Source organism: Acartia tonsa, chromosome 4 (assembly GCF_053477335.1).
Source record: "Acartia tonsa isolate MP-2025a chromosome 4, ASM5347733v1, whole genome shotgun sequence".
Lineage (NCBI taxonomy): Eukaryota > Metazoa > Arthropoda > Copepoda > Calanoida > Acartiidae > Acartia > Acartia tonsa.
In genome coordinates, this window is record NC_137263.1 from 20769316 (window position 1) to 20790632 (window position 21317).

Sequence of the window (21317 nt, forward strand, 5' to 3'; positions counted from 1 at the left end):
GAGAGAGAGGGGGGATTTTAAAATGGAGAAATACAGAGCTATAAGGTGCTGGAGAAATGACATAAAAAAAGGGACAAGAGAAAAGTTTGTTTGATTTGTTTATATGTGTATCTGTTTGATATTCGGCGCCCGGTAGTCTGCCTTGGCCACCTTTTTTACCCCTGTAAACACCCATATGCACACCCCTCCCCTCTGATATTACAGCCTGTACATCCAACCCCTTCCTCTAGTGGAGTTTTTTGCTTTGTTTTTTTTGTCTTTTCAATGTAAACATAGAATGATTAGAAACATATTTTGAGCAGTAAGGGTAATGTAATTTAATAGGTACTTTGTCCACAAAATCAGGGAACTAAAGGGATAAGATAATGACCTATAAATTGATGTACATTCCCAATGATTACCCTTTCTGTAGATTAAAATTAGTAGTCTAAACGTTTGGACACTCAACATAATGAATCAACCAATCAAAATTTGTAAAAGTCCCCAAAGTTGTTTGGCCAACGAATAAAAACTTTGGGGACCAGTGAATAAACAGCCCATTGTCCCTCGCACTCTGACAAAAAAAAACATTTTAAGGTTAATGCACATGTGAAACTATAAAAGAGGTAGAATGCGTCATCGAGATTTGCTTAAAAGAGGAGAATCTAAGGGAGGGACATTGGGCTGTATATCACACCACTCCCAAAAGTATTATAGTAAAGTTTTCTTACTCGTTGGCTTAACAACTTTGGGGACTTTTATTGAATTTTAATTGGTTGGTTTATTAAGTTGAGTGTCAAAATTAATTGTAATTTACAGAAGGGGTAATTTTGTGAATCATTATTTATATTTTGAGCCTCAAGATCATCCGCACGGCTTTTTCAGCCACCCTTTCAGCCTTAATCGCATTTTAAAAATGAAAAAGCCTATAATTATCCGAGGACCTATACAAAGCTTCCCTAAATGGAGATCTTAATCGGTTTAGTAGCGAGATCTTAAAGGACATACATGGTGACCTGCCTACTTTATATAGAAGGATAAAAAAGAGGTTTAGTAAGAGGTTGGAAAACAGGCGTGACTCTTATTATTGATGTTGATAAATTTTTTTTATGATTAATACTGGCGACAATGCACTTGTCTTCAAAGGAGTAATAATAAAGCAGAAAAGTAGCCATAAACCATCCCTAAGCTTTAATTTTAAAATAGAATATCCTAAAACCACTATGGGGCCTATGTAAAACTTCCCTAAAATTTAGAAGTCGCTTGGTTCATTAGTTATAGAAATTTTAAGCTACAGACATAAGAACCTTATTACTTTATGTAATAGGGGGGAGGGGAGAGAGGATTATTTTTTTCTAGGGGCGATTTCTCTTGTGAGGGAGGTGATACCATCCCCAAAAATAGTTATTAACCTTCTCAGGACCTATAAGAAGCTATCCTGTATGAAGAACTGTATCGGTTTAGTGAGATTTTCAGTACAAACATACAGACAGACAGACATCCTGTTACTTTAATATAAGGATAGAATAGTAGGATTTCAAAAGAAGGGCAATGCCAAAAAATAACAATCAAATATTTAATGCTCGTTTGACATTAGCAAGGCACTTAAGACTGTAGTGTACACCTTATTATTGATTTAAAAGTCCTATAATAAACTTTCTGTGGATATTAAAATAAATAAAATTATAAGATTAAACAAGTTTTTGAGCCCTTAAGCGCCGAAGGCATGGACTATCAAAATTGTTACTGATTTTATGATTTTTATTAAAATTTTAATGGCTGAGAACCGGCGCGGTTCTAAATCTATGAATATTAATCGGTCTAAGGGCCATACTAGAAGAAATATTAATTTTTCATTATAAATTTGGTCTTCGGAGAAGAAAAAACTGTAATTTTCATGATTTTCTTAGGACAATACAAATAACGAAAATTGTTACGGCTTATTTCAAACGGCGTAAAAAAAGACAGGAAAAATTTAAGATTTATAACATGAATTTCTTAATTTTATTGTTAAATGTTTACAAAAATGAAACTTGATTTTGTCAGAAAAGTATTATAAAGACTGTAACTCTGATGATCTCGTATTTACTTTATGAATAAGGATGGAAATTCGACCCAGTGGTTAGCAATATGTTACAGACAGCCATGTATGCATGTATCTCCTGCATATCTAAGCATTTTTGACAAACAAATAAACATACAAGGATCTTATGACATGGAAAAAAAATTACGTCAATTTAGCTTGCTAACTCATTTATTGGTCAGTTCGTTCATCAGGTAGGAGGGAAGGGGATGGGGTAAAGAGGGTGGATTAGGAGTATCATTATTCTTGTCCGCTGCGAGTTCCACTTTATTAGAGAACATGAAAATCTGTTGTAACATCCAAGTAATATTATATCTATTACATTCTTACTAATCATGTAAAGCTTTTGAAGTTAATAATCAACTAAACCTACCAACACTGAGAAGACGAAGCTAAAGCTGATAGCACAAAGTAACAATGTATAAGATTCCAGAAACGGCTTAACCCATGATAGTCTTTAATTTAATAGTCCTTTGAGATTAAATACATTTTACGCAAGACGAAGAGTTTGAGTAAAAACGTGAAAGATAAAAAAAGTACATAAATTAAATTCCCTAAAAAAGGGGCCTAAAATAAAATATTTAAGTTTATCCTTCAAAACATACATAATCGTGCAGTCCAAATTAAATGCGTAGTTTTTTTTCAATACAGATCGAAGTGAAGCTCTTCTATAATTAGGTAATGTGCTACTTAATTGGATGTAGAATATTGTGGATTTTATTACAGAGAAAAAATTGTTGTCAGTTTAGCCTGCTAACATTCAACTCATTTACTGGTCAGTTAGTTTATCCAGTACGAGGGGGGAGGATAGGGTAAAGGGGGTGATTGGTGTTGGGGGAATCGTTATTAAGCCAGCTATGAGCATCTCTTTATCAGTATACATGGCAATCTAGTGTAAGATCCACGTAAGTAGTAATGTATCCCATTGCAAGTTTAACTTCTCCAGAAAATTCAATTTTTGATGAGTAATTCTCCATGATACATGCTTTGATTAATTTTCATTTTCTATATTACCGTTTCGCATTATTTTCAATATTTTTTCTTTTTTTTAATGGTTTTATCTCCAATCCTTTAAACTAATGTTGTAGTATAAATTGAAACTTGTAGCTGGATAAAATATCGATTCAACCCCTGTACCTCATCCCTCTCCTCCTACTAGATGAACGAACAATAAATGATGTCAATATGTTAGTAACATAAATTGACGTAAATTTTACCTTTGTCGTAATGTATAACGTATATTCTACATCTAGGTATTTCTCTACTACAAGACATTTTCATTCTTGTTTTTACATTTTCCGAAAAGAAATGTAGTCTAGAAAAAATCCTTGAACAGGGAGAGAGGGGATATTGGGCTGTTTATTATACAAGTCCCCAAAGTTTTATAATAACGTTTTCTTATTCGTTGATGTAACAACTTTGGAGACTTTTATTGATTTTTTATTGTTTGGTTAAAAAAAATGAGTGTCCAAACATTTTAACCACTAATTGTAATCTAAAGAAGGGGTAATTTGTGTTTCACCATTGTTGAATTTATTGGCCATTGTCTTATCCCTTTAGATCCCTGCTTATTTCACATATGAATTGTTATGCTTTTCTTAAAAACTAGAAAAATATAATTGGTAAAATATTTATTACCCAAGTAATAAATATTAAAAGAAACTTCTAGACAGAAATTTAGACAGATACATGCAGAACTAATGGATATATTATTACTTGAATGTTACACCAGATTTTCATATTCTATAATAAAACAAGGATGACAACATCCATAAGTAGCGAAGCTCAAAAATTATGATTATATATCAGGAAAAAATACTATAAAGCAGTGTCATACAATTAACATTAATGTTGATAAAATAAGGAGATCAGAAAACCTTTAAAATCACGCAACCTTAAAAATCATGAAAATTGAAAAATCTAGGAATCGATCTAGCACCGCAATTTAAAGTCTTCATGAAACTTGATAAAAAAATGTAGAATATGAGCATATTAAATCCCTAATAATTTCAGCCGCAAATCCTGAATAGGAATCGAGAAAACAATAGAAAACCTAAAAATCTAGGAATCGATCTAGCACCCCTATTAATAGAAAAATCGTAATAAAACTTTAGGAAAATATGTAAAATGTAAATTTAAGCATTCCCTGAAAATTTCAGCCCATTATCTTAAAAAGGAGTTGAGAAAATTAGGAAAACATGAAAATGTAGGAATCGATCTAGCACCCCAAATAACAGACGGATGGAGGAAACAATGTATAGATTAGATGGGCATATGTTATAAGAATCTTCACTAAAAATTTCAGCTGTCTATCTTTTATAGGGGCCGAGAAAATCACGTTTCCCCCACTTTGTCTCAGACGGACAGACGGACGGACATTTCGAATTATAGAGTAGCTTCGCTACTAATAATACACATAGCGGACTAAAATAATGATTTCCTCCTTCCACGCCCCTCCGTTCCTACTGGATGAACGAACTGACCAATGAATGAGTTTCATGTTGGCAAGCTAAATTGACAATAATTTTTTCCTCGTCATAATATCCACGCATATTCTACATCTATTGCAGAACTTAACAAGGTCATACTTCAACAGCGCGTCAAAAACAAGTTAAGGAAAACAAAATCATAACTGTAATTTGATAATTTCAAATGTATTGTCATGAAGTCAATAAATTTGACATTTTTGTTTAATGATCCATTTTCTGCAATTTTCTATTAACTTGTGACTTTGTCCCAAGAGGGAGGTGGGTGAACCCTAACTACATTTACATTTCGTCAATAACAAAATTTCAAGGAGGGCAACCTTACAATATGGTATTTTTAAAATCTGTTAGTAAACAAAGAATTACAGTAATGTATCCATATATTACTTTGCTTTAGTGATGAACGGACAAACTTTAAATAAAGAGTAGCTTCTTTACTAAAAACGTAGTTTTTTGCGTTTTCTTTACGTGATGTGTATTCATATTTAAGCTTGACCCAATTTCTTATCCTTTGAAGTAACGTCATATTTCTACAGCAGTTAACTTTCAGGGATAAGACAATGGCCCTTGAATTGATGTACATTCCCAATGATGATACACAAAATTACCCCTTATTTAGATTACAATTACATATTTGAACACTCAACTAAATAAACCAACCAATCAGAATTCAATTAAAGTCCCTAAGGTTGTTAAGCCAACAAATAAGAAAACGTTAGCATAAGAATTTGGGGACTAATGTAATAAACAGCCCAATATCCCCTCCCTCCCTCCCTGGAAAACTTTGCTTTTCACTCAGGTATAACAATATTGAAAATTTGTATTTGTATTCATTGATATATTGATGGAGGAGCTTTACAGATTAAACATTAATAACAATGTTTTTAAAAGGAGATACTACTTTTGAAATAATTCAAAGTGTTCTCCTAACTGTGCTTGGAAGCCACAGCTGCATGGCTTAAAGAAGCCTCACCATCAGCCGCGCGGCTATATGAGTTACCCTTACACCTTACTGTTATTAACTTTGACAATAATTTTATTTGGGGAAGCGCCATAAAAAGTTTAGTAAGTAACTTCTCGGGTTTAGCATTTAGTTTCATTCATCTATTTTTCTACCTAGTACCGCCTGGCCGAGAGAGAGGGTTATTACACTAGTCCCCAAAGTTTTATACTAACGTTTTTTCATTCGTTGGCTTAACAACTTTTGGGACTTTTAATGAATTTTGATTGCTTGCTTTATTAAGTTGAGTGTTTCAACCACTAATTGTAATCTACAGAAGGGGTAATTTTATGTATCAACATTGGGGATGTACATCAATTTTTAGGCCATTGTCCTATCCCTTTAGACCCCTGACTGCCATGTGACTTTCTGATCTTGTAAAATACTTTTAATGTCAATACAGTATTTAGTCAAATGTCAATAAATTAAAAAATTTAATATATTTGTTGAAATATTTAAGGGAAAACCAATTAATTACTTTTTACTTAGAGAAAAAGTAAAAATGATATATATATTTTTTAAATATTATGTTTGATTTTATCACATTAAGTGACAACTGCCTGGAATTTCAGGTATCCTAAAGGAAGCCTGCAGTAAAAACACCGCTCTAACTGCTGATAGACTGTCATAAGTAGAACCCAAAACATCCAAATTTAAAGGCTCCAGCTCTAATAAAAAAGTTATGGCACCTTAAAATGACATTTTAAGGATTTGAAATTAATTATTTTTATTTTTATAGCTAGTCGGTGTTTTTAGTAAGTAGTAGATGTAAAAACTTTTTCGAATTAATTTCGTTAAAGCTGGTCAAAATCGATTATTTTCAGTCAGAAAGCTTTATCATTAACTAGCGGCTTCGCCCCTAGCCTCTAGGGGCTATGCCCCAAGAGGTTTTATCAAACTAATTTTTCGTGTTTTAGATTTTAAAGAAAATTTAAAAACAAATATTTTTTTTGAGGGAGGGGGGTATTTTTCATTTTTTGGGGGGTTAGGGGTGTCCCACCCCCAAAGAAAATAGTTATAAACCTTCCCGGGACCTATGAGAAGCTACCCTGTATAGGAGAACCCGATCGGTTCAACGGTTAGCGAGATCCTTTGCTACAAACAAACAGACAGACATCGTTCTACTTTGTATTATAGATAAAAGATTTCATCCTAAAAACAGCAATGTAAACCAGAGAAGAGAAAAAATTCCCTGGCTTATTAATAATTAAGTTTGACATCCTGAGGGTGACTTGTTAGAACTTTAAGACAAAAGGAAGAAAGATTCACCAGAAAGGAGTATATATATACTAGAATATAATATAATAATGAACTTTGATTTGATTGAATTTTCTACATGCTTCCAAAATATGATGTTATCCTAAGTAACATAATAAGCTTAGGGTGGTTTCAAATAAAACATGCCGATCTTTAACTTTTTGCCAATTTTTTTGTTTGATATAATTATCCTGTTCATCTAATTTTTGGAAGATTCCGAACAAAAGGGTACAATATTTTAGCAAAGCATCTCTATAATCAAATCCTAAAAATGCAAGTATGTCCTTAAATAGAATACTCTATTTAAGCAATTTCCAACAAGTTTATGTACAATTTTGTTTATACTTTTAACTTAATATTTGGATTATTGAGTTTGACACTCTATAAGTGTTAAATTTTGTTTGATTTCAGAGCTTTGCTAATATGAATGTTAGGGTTGGGCCGGATATCCGGCCGGATACCGGATATTGAAACTATCCGGCCGGATATCCGGCTCTATAATTTTTTATACTTTATACCAAAAATCTCTGTAAAATCTTAAATGGCTATAATTTTCTTATTATTGAAGCTAGAAGAACATTTTTTCTGAATAAGTTTAACTTTATGTAAATTTATATAAGATTTCTGAAGAATTTTTTTTTACTACTTTAATATCTGGTAATTTGGCCGGTTATCCGGCCGGATATCCGAAAATTTGGCCGGATATCCGGCATTTGAAATCAGCCGGATATCCGGTATCCGGCTAAAAAAGTATCCGGCCCAACCCTAATGAATGTTGTTATCCTTGTTTTTAGACAACTACAATGTTTGTTTATTGGATGGAGAATGTACGTGGATATTATGACAAGGGGAAAATTGTCGTCGATTTACGTTGCTATTTACCCTGTCATTTATTGGTCAGTTCGTTTATTCAGCAGGAGAGGGACGAGGATGCGAATGATCGTTATTTTAGCCCACTACAAGTTGAATTTTATTAAAGAACATGAAAATCTGGTGCAAGATATAAGTGCAGAATAAAAAAGGTTTTTTAGAATCACCTTATCTGTAATGTACACACACACACACACAATATATTTAGTGTTTACAATTTTGCTCGCCAGTTTCCACTAGATGACAGATTTATGGTTTGCTTACATTTCATATGACACCTCTCCCTCCGCACAGGGCCCCCACTCCCCCTCCACACAAAGCCCCAACTCCTCTCAGTTTTAAAGTCCACTATGATGTATTTGCACAAGGGTTGTTGCAAATAATTGGATTTGCAGCATATTTGGCAAGGATTCGCCGAAATACACTGAAATGTTACTTTTTTCCATCTCTCATCAGCATTGCTATTTATTTCATCTTTGAAGAACGTAGGCAACGCACATTGGTTCTCAATCTCCAATCTTCTTTCAATTTAGCACACTCTGAGTTCTCCTGGCCCTATTAGCTTTCAATTAAAACATTTTTAAGAGCATTTCTCTGTTTACGGTTCAGTTTTGTCTGTCCACCCTTAAATGATAATTAATAAGGTTATGTCAGAATTGTCCTATCACGTCAGCTTAATTTCAAGCATAATGATTTAATCAATATGGTACAATTAAGAATAACTCATTTCATAAATGTTGATTTTTCCCTTATTTTATTATCACTCTTTTACATATGATTATCTTATCCTTGATTCCTTTGAAGATTCCTATGAAGATTAGTTAAAATGTAATTAGTATTTCTATTTTCAATGTAGTATGACCTTCCTGAGAACAATTTAAATCAAATTTTTCTCCAGCATAGGGTGAGGCGGGGCTAAACCGGTAATTTTTTTCGGTTTTTTGAAGACAAAAATTGGATAATTATTAATATTTTCAAATAAAACCAAGACCATTCGAAAGCTTACAGAAAAGACTATCAGGTCCTAATAGGACGTTATCCTAGGACCTACAGAAGTTGGTCATAATTGGACTCAAAGAAATTACTGACCTTTACCCCAGAGTGGGGCTAATCCGGTAAAGTCTTTTCAACCTAAAAAAACCTGTTTTATTAACTTTTTGGCCTAATTCTTAAAAAGCCCATATTGAATTTTAGATTTTACCAAAGAAAACCTAAAAATTGATCTCTAAAAATCGAATTTGAATTTTTTTTTCAACGTTACTGAAAAATACCCCGCGCGAACTTTGCTCATTTTTGAAAAAAAATATTAACCCTATATTTAAGCTCTCAACGGATTTGGAAAGAGCAGGCAATTCTTAGTTTAAAAGGTTTTTAAGGATCAGTTCTAGGTCTTACCTATTTTTATTTTTGTTTGTTTATTTTCCATATAAATATTTTCATTCATGTTATACAGTTAGGGAGTTGAATTCATTTTTATAGAAGCAGAAATATAATCTATGATTATGGTTTGGACCCTCTAAAACTGTAATTTACCTTTACACTTTCCCCTCTCTTGGTGAAGATATCTTCAATGCCGATACGATTTTTGAAATATAAGATTCTACTTTCCCCTCTCTTGGTGAAGATATCTTCAACGCCGATACTATTTTTGAAATGTAAGATTCCACTTTCCCCTCTCTTGGTGAAGATATCTTCAACGCCGATACGATTTTTGAAATTTAAGATTCCACTTTTGCCTCTCTTGGTGAAGATATCTTTAACAAGAGAGACAAAAGTGGAATCTTATATTTTAAAAATCGTATCGGCGTTGAAGATATCTTCACCAAGAGAGGGGAAAGTGGAAGGGTAGATTACAGTTTTAGAGGGTCCAAACCATAATCATAGATTATATTTCTGCTTCTATAAAAATGGATTCAACTCCCTAACTGTTATATTATCTTTTACTGTATCAGTTTGCTAAAAAGTTTGTTTTGTTTTTAATAATTTATTTCCAAGAAACAAATTAAACATGATTAATATTTGATATAATTATCATAATATGATAATACAATAGCAATATAATATCTAATTAATACAAAAAATTTGTACATTATTTTTACTAAGCAATATAAATTCAACAAATTTATCAATTCCTGTGTTAGTAAGCATTTTTGACGCAAATTGTGCAATAGATAGTGTTTGAGCAAAACAGTTAAAATCATCATATTTCAATAAATGTTCATCCTTGCTTATTTTTAATGCCCTATCTTTGGCTACAAGTGTTAACATGCTAATTTGAATATACTCATCATTTTGGTATACAGGAAAATGTATATTAAACAGATAGAAGTTTTCTTTCAAAAAAATGAAATCTGGCTTGCCATCATTGTAATAATGGTCTAGAAATAGAGCAAGACAATGCATAAAATATCTAGGGAAGTAGCATTCCATAATTGAGTGATCAGTATTTGCTTTTTTATTACATTTTAAACAAAGATTATTCTCCAATAGATTCATTTCATACAGTTTATTTCTACTTATAAGAGTACGATTAAATTGCTCAAACAGGAAACTTTTATAATATAATACAATAGGTAGCGATAGAATTTTATTAAAGCTGTTTTTGAAAACCTCAAATTCAGGATTGTATTTTTTATCCATTTTTCTAGTTTTAAATGAAGGGGGAATAAAGTTGGTTAAACTACAACAATTAATTCAAAGCAATAGAACAAAGATGATAACATCCATAAAAGCAAAGATCAAAAATCAAACAATAGAACATGAACAAATGTTGCAAAATTACGTGAATACTGGATTCTGTTTAAGGACATACTTACGTTTTTGTGACTTAATTACAGAGATGCTATGCTTAAAATATAATACCCTTTTTTCCTAGGAATCACTGTCCTGAAAATGTATAAATAGGATAATTATGTATTTTGTTCAAAAATTTAGTGTTAAATTTAAAATCAACATGTTTCAATTGGACGTGCATGTACAGTTAGGATTTCTTGGGCAAAGGGTGTGCAATCAAATATTTAAACTAATACCCTGACACCGTGTTCCAGAAAAGCCCAAAAATGACAAAAAATCATAGAGAGGGTATATTTAAAAATTTTTATGAGATTTTATTTAAAGGGACTGTGAACGTAAATTTTTCTCATCTTAATATCAAATCTTAACATTATCTCATTCATAATATCTCACAGATAGAGCAAAACGCGCTTTTGTTTGCTTAAAAAACGGCTTTTTCCGACGATTTTTATAAGGTACGGGGAAAGGAAAAAATTTTCCGTATTATATAAAATGTGCATTAAATTGCTTTTTTCTCCCATTATAGCTAAAATTGAACTTTTTCACATAGTTCTAGATTTTTCCTAACAGTTAAGCTGACTTTTAACTAAATCCTTGCTTTAATCCAATGTATAGTTACTTAGAAATTGATAAAATAAGCAATATTTTTTTATTGAAAACCAAATACAATAACAAAGCCAGAAACAGGTTTTTTATTAGTATCCAATTAACTTTAAATGGCCCATCTCTCGCCCACCTTTAATTACAAATTTGTAAATAATAAAGACGCAATATTTCTTTATAAACAGTCTGATAAAAGTGTAAACTAATTCTCCAAAGTGGGTTATTTATTGTTCAACACAATAAAAATGGATATTATTATTTTATATAACCTATGAGATTCAACCCTTTGTAGACAGTGAGGTATTTTTTTGTCAATAATACGAATTTAAAATATGTCTTTATTACCTAATTACTACGTTATAAAAAAACGAATTGGCAATTTTATAGCATAAAATAAATCCTTAACAGTAAGTAAATTGTTTCAACTATATATGACAAGTTAAATATCCCTACAAACATTATAAGAAACAAAAACGTTCAGATTTTCCCTGTTTTTTCCTTTTTCCCTCTCAAAATACCATAAAATCAAGGCATTATTTCTGGATATTTCTGTGAATAGGACATTTTTGGTTGATCAGTGTAGTGAAATGTGCTTAGTAAATGTTAAGATTTGATAATCAGATGAGAAATTTTTACGTTCACACTCCCTTTAAATAGCAATAAGTATCCATATATCTTTCAATATAATGGCGAAATTTTTATATATCTCCATCCTGGCTGGCACAGGATGCCAGTAAACCTGGCAGGGTCATACAGGTAAGAGCAAAAATATTTTGTTTGCCTTAAACAAAGCATTTTAAGTTATCAAATACCAAAATATCCTATACTAGTACATAATACCAATAATAATACCAATATAAAATTTAAGTGTTTAAGTCAATTTCAGGGTCCATGTATGATCCTGCAGGTCCTGATCCCTCAGAAATCTTTAAACAGCTCTTGAGACCTCAATTTTTGACCTATAGACTTCAAATTTTAAACATAAGCTTTTCTAACAAGTATGTATGACCTACTGAAATTATATAAAAAAATCTGCTGCCACCGTTTTCCCGCCGATCGCCGCCACCGAAATTTAAATTTTGAGATTTCTAATCTAAAGTTTACATACAGATGAGCCTATGTCTTATTTATTTTCTGTGTGTATATGTAGGGAGGGAGGGGACAATGGGCTGTTTATTATAATACTCCCCAAATTCACAAAATAGCGTTTTCTCATTTGTAGGCATAACAATTTGTGAGACTTTTATTGAATTTGATTGGTTGGTTTATTAGTTGAGTGTCCAACGTTTCAATCACTAATTGTAATTTATAGAAGGGGCAATTTTGTGTATTAACATTGGGAATGTACATTAAATTCTCGGCCATTGTCTAATCCCTGATAAATCTCTGATATGTAAGTCTTTCATTTTATTTTCAATTTACTTGAAAGGAAGCATTTTCCATCTTAAACAATACAAATTCTACTTGTCTTTTTTTAATAAGTATGAAAGCACCTTTGGAAAAAGATTGCTTAATATAATGGTGAAGGGAGTTAATAATGCTAACAAATTAAATAAGAATACATATTTGAACTAGGAAACTACATAAAATTTTTTAAACTTCTAGCTTTTATGGGTTCAGATGTGGATATAAGTGGGGCATCCCCCCCCCCCCCCAATATAAAGGTAAAATGGCTTATGAGAGCCTAGACATTTAGGGATAATCTTTATTTAAAAGTTTTCTTTACTTTTAGTTTAATTGAATATGTGTTGGAAATAAGTAGAAAATAAATTACTTTTATATCTTTAAAAATTGTTATTTTTTTATAGACCTAGTATCTTTAGGGCTTAAAAAAACAAACTTCGCATAATTTTGCATAAACAGGGTAAAGTTCTCTGATATTGTACAGACATCTAATATCACCATGTAAGAGGATTTGCTTGGACTTTTTTGGTCCTCAAAGATCTGGAACCAAACGTAAAATTTTCATTAGAAGAAAATTGACTATTTTACAGAAATCAGGTATGCTAAGAAAACCATCTACAATTACAACAAAACATGGAGATTTGACTTCTGTTAAAGGCTAAACGTATAAATTATTACATACTGATTCCAAAAATGTATAATACTTAAAAATAGATGATTTGAAATGTAGTTTAGTTGACCTTAAAAATAGTTGTTTACAATGAAGAAAAGGAACTTAATTCCATACCTATGGTATAATTGCACATAAAATTATTATTTTTCATAGTAAAAGCTAATCCTTTCGGCTATATTTCCAAAAACTTGTGTATATTACTAATCAATTGTATAAAATTGTATTTTCCAAAATGTAAAAAACTATTTTTTGTCACTCGCTGGAACATAGTGCCTGAGTGTTTGGACAGAAAAAGGAAGATTATGCACCTCTTAGTTATTCTGGGTTGTTGGACCTGACACGTTAAAGTGTCATGAACAGCAGCCTTGCCTGTATGAGGTAACCACTTTTCCTTTATCACTTCGAATCCGATAAATATCCGGTGGTTTAGAACCGGTTCTCAGCCATACTGAAAAATTATGTCTAGCATTGTATTATACATATATTTCTACAAATATAAAAATGTACAATCATAAGATTAAAACTGGTTTTAATCTTATAATTGTACATTTTGTATCCGCGGAAAGCTGTTTATAATATGATGCGAGAAATAACTATTCTCAAATGCCTGACACATGCCTATGTCCAGATGATATTGATAAACAAGGATGATGTCATCTGAATTAGAACAAAAGGGGTACACTCCAGGGACAATGATAAGACAATGACTGATTTAATTGATGTACATCTACAATGGTGATACACAAAATTATCCTTTCTGTAGATTACAATTATTGGTAAAAAACGTTTGGACACTCAACTTAATAAACCAACCAATTTAAATCTAATAAAAGTCCTCAAAGTTGCTAAGCTAATTAACGAATTAAATACTTTAAGGACTTGTGTGATAAACAGTATAATGTCCCATCCCTCCCTGGGTACACAAACTCGCACATATTGTTTATTACCTCATCCTCAATGCTGTCATACTTTGGTTGCGTACTTTTAGATGTGCTCAGATGGGATTACTTGGATCTCACACTGAAGCTCTTTAGAGTGCCTATATAAAAAAAAGAGGATAAATCAAAATTTTTTTAGCCAAAGCATCCCGAATGACGTCATGTTTATGGAATTTATTTATGGATCTTACACCAGAATTTCATTAACTCTTTTTGGATAAATGTACTGACCAATAAATGATGTCCATATTAACGACAAATTTTCCCCTTACATAGTAACCACGTATATTCTATTTCCATTCAGATGGTGAACTGACCAATAAGTGATGTTCATGTTAGCAACATAATTTGATGACAGGTTTTCCCCTGTCAATAACCACGTATAATCTATATCCATTCAGATAGTGAACTTACCAATAAGTGTGCCTATGTTAGGAACCTAAATTGACAATTTTTTCCCGTCATAATAACTACGCATATTCTATATCCATTCAGATGTTGGTTTTAAGTGTAAAATTGATTAGTAAAGGTTTTTGAAAAGAAATACTCTCAAGTTATTGTGGTGCTTTAGGACACACAATATATCAGCAGAATTAAGAATGTAGTGATTTAAAGGAACCTTTCTTTTTTAACATGTACATACAGGATGCGGCACATAGATCCAGACTTTTCCTAATTTGTAAACAAATGGACATCAAATCATCAATTTTAAAGATTTTTATTGAATTTTAAAAACTGGAAAGCAGAACAGGTATAGGACTATTAGATTATTCAATGAAATCGCCGCCATCCCTAATCATGGCCTCTACCCGCCCCCTGAACCGCCCGCAGGCCCTTGCAACCATGAGCCTGTCCAAGACAAGGGGAAGTTTTCCTTGATTGTGGCATACTTAAAGGTCTCTCTAGGCCCAAAAGTCCATTGATCTAAGATCGGGGCTGCTGGGAGGCCACATATCCTTAGGTACGTGAATAACAGCAGGATCCAAATTCTTCACCCATCTTTCTAGCTACCCTTCGACACAGCGCGCGGCTCTCATTTAGGCAACGGTTGAGCTAGAAAGACGTTTCATCCTTTTTTTGAAATTGCATGAAGATGAAATAGACTCTCTCCTTTCAAGTTGAAGGGTTATTTTTTACCCATAAGAAGTTTACTATAAAACCCTCTTTTTGATAAAACTAACTATATTTTTATTAAAATGTATAGGAAACAAACTAGTTTTTTGATTAATTATTATCATTGATGTTTCAAAAATATGATAAGGGGGGGGGAAGTTCTGACACATTTGCGTAAACCTGGTGTATAGGCTTTATCTTTGGACTGAGAGGATAGGCTATTAGGGATAAAATCATTCTTATATGATAAATTTCCCCCAGATTTAAGCTTTTTTGGATAGGCCTCCAGGTTCCGGAGCTCCAGGCCTCCAGGTGGTCTCTGTACAGGTAAAAATTAAAAATAAGATTTTTTTTTGAAGAGTTAGAAGTTAACTTATAAAACAAAATATGCTTCTTTTTGATTGTTATTCACATATTTGAAGAAAAAACATACATATTTTGTCTCATAAGCTGACATCTAACTCTTAAAAAAAAAAATTTTTTTTTCATTTTTACCTGTAGAGAGACCACCTGGAGGCCTGGAGCTCCGGAACCTGGAGGCCTATCCAAAAAATCTTAAATCTGGGGGAAATTCATCATATAAGAATGATTTTATCCCTAATAACCTATCCTCTCAGTCTAAAGATGAAGCCTATACACCAGGTTTACGCAAATGTGTCAGAACTTCCCCCCCCCTTAATCATAAATGTTTTTATGTTGACTAATTTTGGATAGAGCGTCAATCTGTCTGCTCCAAATATTACATCTAACATAAACAAACACTTTTTACTAGGATTTAGAGCAGGGATCATCCCCATTGACGATACACAAAATTACACCTTCTTTAGATAACAATTAGTGGTTGAAACGTTTAGACACTCAACTTAATTAACCAACCAATTAAAAATCGATTTAAGTTCTCAAAGTTGATAATCCAATGAACGACAAAACGTTATTATAAAAGTTTGGGACTAGTGTAATAAACAGCCAATGTCTCCTCCCTTTCAAAATTTATTTAAAGGGTAAGTAAATCATACTTCTTATTTAAGTGGGACTCTTCGTCTATCGTTTTACTAGCAGCTACGCCCCTCGCATCTAGGTACTATGTCTTCAAAGGGGTAATAGAAAACAGCATAAAAATCATTGTACATTTACATAACATTAACAGTTCTGTCAATCTTTATAATAAAGTGTATCTTCTCATAGGTCCTGGGAAGGTATATTACTTTTTGGTGGAAAGGTACCACCACCTTCTCAAGAGAAATCGCATCTAGAAAAAAGCCTCACCCAATTTTTTTTTAAATTTATCCTTTTAAAACTAAGATTAAGAAATGGGGTTTTCTAATTTAAACCTCCCCCCTCCCCTCCAAAAGCCCCTTAGGGCGGAACCTCTAGAACTTATCATAATTTTCTATCAAAGATATTTTTACTGTTTAGTTGACTGAATGTTAAAGTGTAGAAAAAGTATTTTTTTTCTTATCAGATGATGAATTTAGAATTAAGGTTTAAAGAATTATTTTTTATATTGACATATTGTAGATAAGCCAAGTCAGTGACATTGATAAGCACAATGAACAGAAAATAGCGCAGCAACAGCAATCTATCAAATAAAAATAAATTGCATAAATTGTTACTAACAGACATTAACCTTGTATAGATTTGCTGTTTACTTGAAGTGGTATTTCAATCATAACTAATGAATTTATTATTACTTGGATCTTGCACAAGATTATCATGTAATCCAAAGTGAAACTTGTAGCTTGCTAAAATAATGTCCTCCCCCCTCTCTCCAATCCTACTAGACAAACGAACTGACCAATAAGTGATGGCCATATTAGCAACCCAGGTTAACGAAAAATTGACCTCTTTCAAAATATCCACATATATTCTATGTCCATTACATAACTACTGGATGCTATGGCCTTTTTTACAATACTTGTGTCAAAACCGAGGTTTCAAACTCGTAGACCACTTGTCCTGTCCGTAAAAAGGTCGTATGTGGCCATTTACTATAAAACTATGGGTATGATTCAGAACCAGTTTAAATTCAGCGAAAATTAATTGGAACTTTCAAGAATGGAGTAGAATTCGGCCACTAAAGGTAAACAAATCCCGATTTTTGGTAAACGATTTTAAAAGTCTGATTCCTATTACAATAAGGTACAATTTTATTATCAGAACATCTATGTAATTAAGTCCTAAAAATAGCAGTTTTGCATCAAATTTACTTTTAATGTTGTTTAGACAATGACATATTCACGTATATTCAGCTTATTCAGTTCTGACACTTTACAAATGTTTGTTTTCGTTTATCCTGCCGTTACAAAGCTTTGCTTTTATGGATGTTGTCACCCTTGTTCTGATGTATTCTATGTTCAGAAAGAAAACATGTAAAATGCCGATTATTTAAAAGACACTAAGAAGACAAACTTTAATTTAAAGCGGGTTGTCTAAAAATGTGACATACATTAATAAAATTTCTAAATAAAGCCTGACTATTAAGTGTATGACATCATTAAATCTAATATTTCACCGTTGCACATTTTTATGATTTAGTTTTACAGCTTTTTAACCCCTTTAAAACACTTATTAAATTAAACAGCAGATTCCAATATTTATTTCCCTCAAAGTAACAAGCAAGCACACCTCCCCCCCCCCCCTCCTTATTTTGTTTTAAAAAATTAAAAATAAGGAGAAGGTTTTTTTTTAATGTATTAATATTATACCATAGTTTAGCTAGGTTATAAATGATAAAAGGTAGACTAGCAGGATTAGGACACCCAGGTAAAGGCCTAAACGGGATTTTGCATAATAAAAAACCCTACCCAACCCTTCCCATTGCTTGGAAAGATGTTTGTTTCAGATAAAGAAGTAGCTTATTCTGAAAACTATAGCGCAAGTGCAAAAAGCAACCAGCCGGCAACAGATGGGGTTAAATTAGGCTATATAAGAGATATGCCTCTCATAAAAGTTATCTGCCACAGCTCAATTAACCACTCACAATGGATATATTATTACTTGGATCTTACACCATATTTTGATGTTCTCTAATAAAGTTTATCTTGCAATGGGCAAAAATAACGATTCCCCTCCTACTGGATTAACGAACTGGCCAATAAGCGAGTTCCTTGTTAGGAAGCAAAATTGAGACGACAATTTTTCCTTAGTCAAAATATCAATGTATATCTACACTACACCCATTCTTTTAACACATTACTCCATACCTGTTTATCTGCCCTGAAGAAGGGACCAACCTGCCAACCAGAAGATTTTAATTTTACAGAATTTTTGTTGAAAAATCTGATCTGGAAACCCTGTCATTTGTTAACATACATTTAAAAACAGAAACTTGAGGACATAATTTTTACAGAAGTAAAATTGTAAGTGACAGCTTTACAATTGTCTTTTCATAAAAAGTTTGAGTTTCCATTGTATGATGTCATCAAACTTAACATAAAAACACAGCATGTCTTTCATAGTTATTTTTACAGCTTCTATATTTAATACTCGCGGCTACGCCATTTTGGAGACCTCTAGGGGTCCTTAAGGTTGTGGGAAGTCGACCAACCAACTTCAATTCTAATTTTAAAAAGAAAAAATTGCGGAAATTGTATGAAGTAAGTCATAAAGTGGCACTACCTAGCGGCACTTTTTAAAATATTTCTTTTCTAGGGACGATTTTTCCCAGGTGGGTGGTGGTATCCTCCTCCAAAATAGTTTTTAACCTTCCCATGACCTATGAAAGCTATATTGTAAAGAAGAACCAAATCAGTTAGACGTGCCATCTGCATCAAATTTGTTTTTAAAGCTGCTAAAGATTATTGAATTTTTGGTAGCGCCCGAAGATTGTAAACATATAGATTGTATGGCTCACGGCTGCTAATTGTCTGAAAATTACGGCTGCCGAGCCCTAATTCAAACTGATTCACTTGAATTATATTACGTCATCTGTATACTATTTAGAGGGAGTATTTGGTGTCAAAACGATTATAAAATAATACATTGCATGATATCATTCTTCTTATTTAAAATCCCCCAAAATATTGGCAATTGACAAAATAAAAACCCTCCTTACTCAATCAATCAATTAAACCACTTGAATCACTTTAAAGCCTAAACTTTGTCTTAAAGTTATTAGTCTTAATCTAGTTAAATTACTTCCTTGGGGTGATGTAGGTCTTATATTTGTGTACCTGGCCAGATCTTTCCATATCAAGTCGATCGCCATTTTGCAGCAATCCTACATACTACCAATCTAATTTTTTCTTTAATGTGTACATCTTTAATTCGTTTACATATCAGTCTATTCAATACCTTATAAGGGGGAGGCTGCCGTCTATGACACTATAGCATCTGGTCAAACAACAATTGTCTGGAAGTTCTAACCTAATTAGGGCCAAGGCATTTCCCCAATCTCTGCCTGTTGATGTCGCGTAAGGAACCGTTTCCAACGTCTTTTGCTATGACGCGATGAAGAGCCGAGATTCGATACAATCACCTCCCCGACTACGAGCGGATGAGCTACGTGTAAAGCCACTGTCGCGGGTTATCATTCTTAATTGTCTATCCTTTTTCTGGAACTTTATAAATTAAAATAGCTTAGGGTCAAAATAACAATAATGGGAATTTTTAATTTAAAACAACTAAGCAACAACACTAATACTAAACTTAAATTTAAGCACTGAAGGTTATGTTTGAAGCTTAATATCTCTAATACTGTCTGGACTATAAATCTATTTCCAGTCAGCTAATATCAATAACGAAATTAATTCGAAAAAAAATCACGAAATTTATACGTGGTTTTCAGATGTCGTTGGGGGGTGACAAATAGTAAAATTAACAACCTCTCCATTTGCCCTCCAAATATTATTTAAGATTTATTTCACTTGTTGGGTATACCTTATACCTAATTTCCAGTACGGCTTCCAAAACGATCAAAATCTGCTGGATTTGAACCAGTTTTCAGCCATACTCAAAATTCGTGTATAGTATCAATTCACTGACAATTTTCCGCAAATATTAATACTAGTTTGGTTTTCACGGACTTCAGGGCTGATAAAACTGGTTTTATAATTTTAATCTGAATATCCACGGAAAACTGTCTATAATACGATGTGATAAATAAATATTCTTTTCCTTATTCCTATAGCAATTTTTGACAACCAAACTTCTCTTTCAGAAATATAATACTAAAAAAACTGAGAAAAAAAAATTCTAATAATAGAACTACTTTTCAATGTATCGTAGTATGTCCAAGCCAATCTGTAATAATAAGGCTTAATTTAGGGTTTAGAATATTAGATTTTTCAAAAAGTTGTCCCTGTGGACTACTGGCGCATCCATTAGCTTAATTAAAAAGAAATTCATTTTCCCCCACAGATATTTTCAATCTATTTGTAAATGTCGTCATGATTGTTTAAATATTTCAGTTAATCATGCTATTTTTTAAAAAAGGTAATTCCCCTTAAAAATGATTTATAAAATTTCAGTTCTCAGCAGGGAGGGAGGGGACATTAGGCTTACTAGACTGGTACCCAAAGTTTTGTAAAAAAAAGTATTCTTATTTGTTGGCTCATTGGGGACTTTAATTGGTTGGTTTATTAAGTTGAGAGTCCAAACGTTCCAGCCACTAAGTGAAATCTACAGAAGGGGTAATTTTGTGAATCATTTGGGATGTAAATCTATTCATCGGATATTGTCATATCCCTTTTTATCCCTGATTCTTTGGCTTTATTAGCAAAGGCTGGCATGCAATGATTGAAAGGGAAGAGGAGAGTAAAATTGGCAAAAAAAAATATTTTACCTCAATCTAAGAAATGTTTTCCTTTATATGGGAGAGGTTAGTGTTCCCTTGTTTACCATTTTCAGCAATATTTTTTTTTTTTGGGGGGGGGGCATATTTTGTTACCAAGGTGCTTTACTCAAATTAGAATGCTATGAAATGCGCAAAATGATTATATTCATGTATCCATGGTAGGTGCAGGGCCAAAAATCCTGTTTTGCATTAAAACTGGACGAGACGCAAGACCGTAAACCAATCAGTTGTGAATTATTTGTCTGCAGATATGCACAAATAAAGAACAAAAACAAATTTTAATGCTTATATTATGCGAACAGTTTCTTTAAAAGTTAATTCTAT